At 37.0% G+C, this 8,757-nt stretch overlaps 1 pseudogene; it reads right to left on the bottom strand.

Annotated features, from left to right (window-relative positions):
* Window positions 1-1,654: 1,654 nt before the first annotated feature.
* Window positions 1,655-3,170, bottom strand: LOC143573136 (U-box domain-containing protein 21 pseudogene; annotated as a pseudogene).
* Window positions 3,171-8,757: the final 5,587 nt, after the last annotated feature.

Here is an 8,757-nt window from a genome sequence, read left to right as displayed (position 1 = left end):
TCTTGTGTCGTTGAGAAGTTCGGACGAGTCTGTGGGTTAAAAAGACCGGGTGGTACGTTGGTGGGCATCCCTAAATATTGCATGTACGACAACATGTTAGGGTCGAAATTCAAGCTGGCCGGGAACATGGGGTTTGATTGACTCGCTTGGCTGATGTTCGGTTGAGTCGGTTGTGTGGTGTTTGGTTGTGTTGTTTCTGTTGGGTGGTGTTTGGGCGTTGATTGGTTGCAAATTGTTCTAACCGAACATGGAATGTTGAATGGATTCATGGTGGGTAGAGAGTGGAAGGTTTTTTGTTTTGATTTTGATAGAAAACGAAAGAAAGAGTTGTGGTTTTAAAAAAAATGGTATGATTGATATACATGCGGTGGATGGCATTAAATAAAATTGTTTTTTTTTTTAAATCCAGCCGTTATCGACGGCTATGTTGACCAAAAGAGAAGAAAGCTCGACTCTTTAAGGGGAGCCCCCCCCTTTCTGTAGTGCCCATAGAGCCCGGGGGCGGTGTTCCCGACGCTATGAGGGCTTCATGAAATGTGATGGCGCCCTGCGACGCACGATCTAAAGATAACAAATATGCTTTCTGGCATCTTTGGAAAATCCCTATCTTTCATTTCCATATTGGGTCAAAAGAAAGACTCAATCTTAAATATCATCAACACGATTGATCATTGTTGATGAAAAAGAAAACTCCATATTATATGTGTGAGGTTGAGAGCAATTCCATTTGAAAAACTTTATAAATAGTTTTCACATGGTAACACAAAAAACAAATACATTAATTCCTTGCTGGTAAAACGGTGATATTGGTAGGTACAAGGAGTTCGATGTTATAAATGGTTTCAAAGACGGTTTTGTCCTAATAAGATTGTAGACAAATATGAAATTATCCATTCACAGAAGAGAGACAATAAGGAAAGTTCAATCCCAAACACACTAGCACATATTATATGCCTTAATTGGTTGTGAATGAGAATATGGAGCAAATGAGTCCACTAGTATTTACTAAGGGTCGAGATGAACGAGAATATAAGAAACCACTTAAAAGCAAAAAAGTGGGACTTAACTTACAATCCAGAGGTTTCATATTTTCATTGAAACATGGGATGCTCGCCCTGCCAACGATGAGGTTGATTGTGTATGAAAAAGGACACCGTATTTAAATGCGTTAATTTGGATGAGGACATGACTTTTAAATAGTTTTCACTGAGTAACAAAAGAAAGCAAATACATTAGTCTCTTGTTGGCTAAACAGTCAATATTAATAGGTATAAGAGTCGTATATTACATATGGTATCAAAAGATAATTTATCCATTAAGATGGTATGCGAATCTAAAATCGTACACTCAATCTCAAACACCACTAGGAGGCAAAACTAAAATTGTCCACTCAATCTCAAACACCACTAGCACATACTCGAGGAATGCATTAATTGGTTGTGAATGAGAAGATAAATCTAACAATTGAGGTGTTTGGGTTGGAACAAGTGTTACCTTATAAGAAGTTTTGTTTTTATGATGTTGATGATATAAGAACTATTTTAATCTGATTTGTTTTTATGATTCTGATTTTGGAAAGAAAACAACTATTCATACAAGTGATATAATAAAATAAAACTACCAAATTCTACCAAAAGGCCAAAACTAAAAAATGAAGTAACCAACACAATCAATTGTGTACCTCTATAACTAACTTTATGTACAAAAGAATTATTTTTCTACAAATATTGTTAGCTTAACAAATAAATAATGTTCCTAAAACTACACTTTTGTTCAAAATGGTCTTTTAAGGTTCATGAAATCCATAGATTCAATACACTCAACTCTCCCTCTATGCAAATTCCAATCCTTCAACAAATCACAAGCCTTCTCCTTAGTTCTCAAAGAAGAACCAACTTGCAACAGCAACAGCAACAAAAGCTTCTGAAAAGCTCCTACTTGAAGTGCTTCAATGGCCACACCTTCTTCCTCTCCAATACTCTTAGCATACTTGCTCAACTTCCAAATTATCGAAACCGAAAACTCAGTTGCGATATCTGAAACACGCAAGAGTTTCTTCACCAGAACGGGGACGGTTAATGCATTGGCGTAACATTTTTCTAGCCCTTGATCAATGCTACAAAGACCTTCGAGTACACCTAACGCCTTTTCGCATATGCCTCTTGTGCAATCTACAAGCATTTCTATTATCTTTTTGGTTAAGCCCATTTCAAGAAATGTTGTAATTAGGGTTTCCTTTTGGTTAAAAGAAGTTGATGGAGTGACCAAGTGGTAAATAGCTAGCAACGCAGCATTTGTTGTGGTAGGGTCTATTGGCTCCTTGATGAGTTTTGCTAAACCTTCAATACTTCCTTCAACTTCCACGAATTCTTCGAGTTTTGTTTGATCGGTTGAAAGGAGTTCTTTAAGTACCAACACCGCATTCCTTCGTCCCGATAAAGTTCCAACCTTTAAAATCTTTACAATGGTACATAAATTTCCGTTTGACCCTAGACCAGACTTGGTCTCTTGGTCAAATGGAAGAATCAGGGCTAACCCTGACAAAATTTCCTCCAAAACCAAAACATTTTCTTGAGTTTGATCACAAGAAAACGCCTCGAACGTCTCGGTCAACACTCGACCCGACCCTTTTGAGACAATGCATTTCTTCATCCTCTCACTTTCTTTTGCTAAATCCTTAATCTTTCCCACCATCTCCATAAGACCTTCTACATTACCCTTATCCCTCATCAACACAATCTTCGAAAGAATGTTCGACACTTGAGACGCGCTAGGTAGGGCTCGAGGGGTTGGGATTCGATCAAACCCATACGACTTATTCTCTACACACCAATCTTGAATCATCCTTCTAATAGTATGATTTGGCACCGGCTCTAGGCTAGTCAACGCCACACCGGTCACCGGGCACGTGTTCTTTCCATCTTCAAAAATCCATCTTTCGATGTTTTCTCTATCGTATGTTATCCCGGTTGATAATGTGACCGGATCTTTCATCAATTCTAATGATATTGGACACAGAAAACCCTCCGGTACGATCAGTTGATGATCAACCTCCACTTCAGCAAGTTTCTTGATCATCTTGTTAGCATTTCTTGCTGCTTTTCGGTTCCTATATGCGGAAATCATTTTAGGGTTTTTGTTAATTATCTACAAAGAACAAAAAAAGCTTAAAGTCTATATGGTTTTTGCTAACTTTGTATGAAAGAAAAGAATAATAATGGATAGCCGAGTTGGTGTGGACGTATGTATATATAGAAAGAGGCGTGCAAACGCGGCTTTTGAAGTTTGAAAAGTTGGTGGGATGGTCATAGAAATTGATTCGTAAAAACATATGAGATGAGAAGAAGACAAAGGTTGAATGTTGACCATTGTCTAGAGTTTGAAACGGTAGATTAGAAATAGCTGATGGGAGAAATGGTCAACGGAGAGCGTAGTTGAAAGGGTCGGTGTGTAACTAACTAAATTTAAAAGCATTAAAAAATTTGTTTATATTTTAAAGATTATATAACAGGTTAAGTTACAACTTACAAGTGATTTAAGTTTGAGCTTAACTCATTTAAGGTTGTGTGACTTGTGTCTTTAAAGCTTGAGTTTAGCTCATAATTCTTTTTATAATATGAAGCTTGGATAGTTTATTATATCTTATTTAATTTTTAAATATATATATATAGCCATTTTTATTGTAATATATATAACTATATATCAAATATGTATTAAATAAAATTATATATACTCGTTTAAGTTCGTGAGCTTACTCGAACTCAAGAAATTAAGCACAGGGTCGAGCTTGTTTCTCGGACTTCTAAACTCGGGCTTCTTTAAAATTGGCTCGACTAGAGCTTTTAACAAGTCAATATTAAGTAACTTGCTAGCGGCTTGACTCATTTACACCTTATTTTACGGTGCTTTTGAGACTGTGTAGCCTCTTGGGCATTTTTTGTGTCTCTGGTCCACGTATAAGGACCAATTTTACAGAAAAAAGAGGTGTTTATGGCTATAAAATGGACGACTAAGTTTATTTAATGTGAATGTTATTTAATTTGAATTGGTTAAGTTTATAAAAACTGATTTACTTTTATATATATATGAGAAAGAGGAAGGCGTTTGTTGCAATAAGACTGGGAGATAGGAAACTGCGTTCTTGTCCACCGATGATGAGGTGGCTACCATGATGGGTTTTTGCGGGAAGGAAGAGATAGATTGGTAGAGATCTCCACGCCATATAATGAAGACAAAGGAGCATACTGATGTAAGAAAGCAGTGGACAAGCGATGCCAGCAACGAGTGAGAGGGATCCACAATGCATAGTCTAAAACGAACGTTATTAACTTCTTTATTGTAAAACTATCTGTTTTTTTTTTAAATATTTGAAGATGGAAATAAAGAATCTTTTATGAAGATTAATCATTCCACTTAAAAAAACTAATTTAGCTTATTAATTCTTTTAACAATTTAAAAATTTTAGTGCTATAAAAGTAAATTAACAAATTCTAAACAATATAATTAATTTGCCAAAGTGCTCTTCCTTACTTTTAGGCTTTAACATTAAATCCCTATGTTTTTTCAACGTGTATCGTGGTAGGAAATTTGAGTTTTTCAACGGAGATCTATGTTTAATTCTCACAGGTAACACTTTGTGAGGGCATAGGTGGCTCAATGAAGAAAGATTAAAATCTTTGTGATCTCCAGATTGATCTTTAGGCGTTCGGGTTTTACCACTAGTAGGCTTTCTGGCGAGTGGGTTTTCCTCAAAACTTGTGATAAGTTGAAGGCGCTTAAAGGCTCCGTACGGCTGGGTTAGGCCAACTGAACGTGGTCTTTGGTTATTGGGTCATCTCGTATAGAGTACCTAGGTAATTTTATGTTTGTTGGTCATTAAAAAAAAGCATTAGTCAATACTATTACAAATAGTTTAAAACCAAAGTGGAAGGTTCATGTATAAAATAATCTTAACATGAGAACGTAGGAAATAATACCAATCTACCAAAAATGAGAACGTAGAAAACAATATCAACGACAATACCAATCTATATAAGCAATGTTTTATAATAACAAAGAAAAAAACCTAATAATAACAACAAAAGAATCAAAATTAGTAACAAAATAATAACAGCATAAGAAAAACAACCCAATAATAACAACAAAATGTAATTCGTCAAATACTTATAACATGTCATAATCGAAAATCAGCAAACACGAACACAAAATAACAGCAAACAATTATAAAAACAAGCCTATTAATAACAACAAATTGGTTCTCATTGTTTTCATGTTAAGAATAAAATATATTTGATCCTAAATCTAAAATGAAATATACTTATTAAGCATAAAATTAATATTTAATTATTGTATATAATATAATATACATTTATTACATTTCTAAATTTATATATTTGAATTAGTTGACACCGTGTAAGCAGGATTGCCAGAATGCCTGTGTTTTAGTTGTCCGCATTTTACGCGTGTAGTCAGTCTCCACTTTTCCTCCGTTGCCTACGCACGCGCACTAAAAAACGCAGAATCTAAGCAACCTTTTAATCCAACATTGCAATTTCCAAGTTCATATTTTATATCTTTTAAATTATAAAGCAGATATTAAAAAATATATATAAATAAAAATTCAACTCACTCATGTATTTCACGAGACTCCATAAGATTAAAGGTGTTACATGTCGCCTATTTTAGTATAAGACATAGATATATTCATACACCATAATAGATCTTTGCACATAATCTTTTATTTATGTGACTCGTATAGAACTATACGGGCTGTATAAGACATGAGTTATTGAAGTTCTAAACGGCTCGTATAGGCTATATAAGTCGTATAGAACCTGAAAAAGCGTTTTTTTATTCCCTCCATACACTTGTCGGTAAGGTGTGGCCTATGCGACCCATATAGCCTTATATGAACCGTATAAGCTTGTATAGTCACAATGAGGGTGGTGTATGAAGATCACATCCCTAGTATAATTGGATTAACTTGTTGATCAAGCTAATTGTAATATGAATCGAAATAACTTTGGAGCGGGTGCACCATTATTTGATCTTATTATAATTTAATAGCTTTATGGTGCCCCTAGGTAATGGGGTTTGAAGGGGCGGCACCTCTTAGGCAGGGTCAAAGGGGTAGAACCCCTTGCTAGTGTTGAATACATGATAACTACCAATGGCGATTAAGAACCCAAACCCTAATAATCGTTTCTTAATCATACGATTTATTTTTTCTGGTTCACAAAACACTCTCAGATCCATTTTTGATTCTTACTCAATTCAATATCCGACCAAAGGATTTAGGAACCACAAATAGTTTTGATACAAAAGTGCAATCACAACTCTCAGATTTTCCTAAGGCGACCCGTTTTTCAATAATTTCCCTAGCATTACATGATTAATTCAGAGAATGATTCAAATCAATAACAAACTTGGCATTGTATTTATAATCAAATGTTTTGGGTAGAGGGTGTGTTAACAGTATGGATGTGGGAAGGGTTGAGGCGGCGCGTCTGTAACAAGTGGTAACACCGCTCTTAGTGATGTAGCATTTCCATATGGATGAGGGTGGGTGGGTACCAGTGAGAGCATCGGTGGCCTCTTTTCGCAGGGCCGGCTCCGAAAAAGGCTAAAAAATTTTGGGCCAGAAGCAAGCCTAAATTCGGGCCTAAAGACTTAAGCAAAAACTAAACTCGATAACTCATAACAAAAGTAATCATACGATGATAATGGTAATTTCATCGCAAAACATAAATATTGTAGCAAAATAATCTAATTTAAATACCTAAACGAAACGCGATGCTCTCCTTGCATTTTTTGAAGCAAAACTCTCGATCAATTCTTGATAATCTATGCTTTAGTTCCGAGTTCAATCAGTTACTTGGTTAAATGTGTTATTCGTCTTATCGTCTATTCGCTAAACAAACTGATTAATAACTGAATTTTAAGCATACTGTTGTTGACATATACAACAAATCAACATAATTCAATAAACAAACAAAATATGAATTATGAACAATTAAATCTAAGATTCTATTATCTAAGTCAATAACTTTTATAAAACTAATCAAAAAAATAACTAACCTGAATCAGAAATTCAGAATTTGGGAGAATCGGAGGCTGGAGGTTGGCGGTGGTGGTGCTGCAGTGGTTGTGCAGGTCTGGACGGCGACCGACGGACGGAGTGACGGAAGGCGGAAGCAAACCGTCGTCAGTCGTGCGGCGGATTAAGGTTGTTTGGCTTTCAGCTTTCTGGCTTTCTGCCTTCTATAGTTCTATTTTTTGAGCAGTATAACAAATTAACAATAAAAAATTTTTGTAATTGGGCTATGGGCCTACAAATAATTTGGGCAATTGGACATGATTTTATATGAGCCTAAACAAAATTAAAGATCTAAAACTATAAGTTCAAATACAATTTTTTATAACAATATAATATATATATATATATATATATATATAATATTTTTAAAAATTTTTGAGCCTAGCAGGTAGTCGGGCCTGTGGCCGTCGATCCCCCTGCCACATATAATAGCCGGCCCTGTCTTCTCGGTACCACAACATTTACACCCCGATCGAGATTATCTTCCTGAAGACCGACCACTTGTTATATAGCTCTTTTACTTGTTAGTACAATGTTTTCATAACCGGATTGGATGCGAACTAGAGAGGCAATTAGTCAGACCGGTTGAACAACTTTTGTCTCTAAAATGACGGGCAGGGTTAAAAAATGTTAAAAATAAAAAATATTTTTTTCCCCATAGAAAACCGGTTTTCCGGTTGGACCGGCGAACCGGTTCGAGCCGGCCGGTTCTTCTAAGGAACTAACGAATTGCATGACCGGATCGGTCGGGTCTAATCCCGGTTTAACTGGTCAAACCGGCCGAACCAGTCCGATCTCAAAAACATTGGTTGTATATAGTCGTTGGACTATTTATTACGTTATTATTAATAAAAAACACCTTTTATAAATGCACTCAAATTTTCATATTTGTCACATTAATCTTAATCATTATCTCTCTTTCTTATTACAATTCTGATGCAAAAACAAAAAAGACGGTGCTATGACAACAAATGGAAAATGAAGAGGTAGGTCCCAGCAGAGCCCAGTTGAACCCGCAAGACTCACCTTGAAAAGGGACGTCTGCGCAGTTGAACCCGCAAGACTCTTTAACGGACGTCTGCGCGGTTGAACCCGCAAGACTTAACTAAAGGGACGTCTGCGCAGAAACCAACTGGGCTCGGCAGGACCCACCACGCTCAGAGACGTGACGTCCTTACGCGCAGTACGCAAGCTGTTCCCGCAGGAAACGCCTCCCAATGGTTTCCAAGTACTCCGCCTGTTCCCGCAGTTACGGATACCAGCCATCAGGGAAGGCTACCCGCGCAGCATGGCTACACGCACAAGGCTTAACTCTCATTAATAATTCAGCAGTCACCTGAAGAAGGAATGAGCAAGCCGGGAACAGTCCCGCACAAAGGCGGGAGGGGGAATACTCCCGCCCAAATGAGCCAGTCCGTACGATACTGAGGATCTTTTGTACTGTACCTGACGAGGTATGGGCAAAAGATCTGACCAAAGATACGACAGCTCACTGACAACAGTATGGCGAGCAACATGCTCTTGTACTGTATGTCACTATTAGCCGCTGCCTACTCACCAACTCCTGTCATACCACGTGCATAGCCGGCAGTTGGTGGAAAGGGAATAGTGCACAGCAGGCCTGGTCACTATCAGCCGCTGCCTACCCACCAACTACCAGC

This window comes from Bidens hawaiensis, unplaced genomic scaffold (genome assembly GCF_021521415.1).
Source record: "Bidens hawaiensis isolate Kalapana, Puna unplaced genomic scaffold, B.hawaiensis_p1.1 tig00001382_1, whole genome shotgun sequence".
NCBI classification, from domain to species: domain Eukaryota; kingdom Viridiplantae; phylum Streptophyta; class Magnoliopsida; order Asterales; family Asteraceae; genus Bidens; species Bidens hawaiensis.
This window is presented reverse-complemented; position numbering and strand designations above follow the sequence as displayed.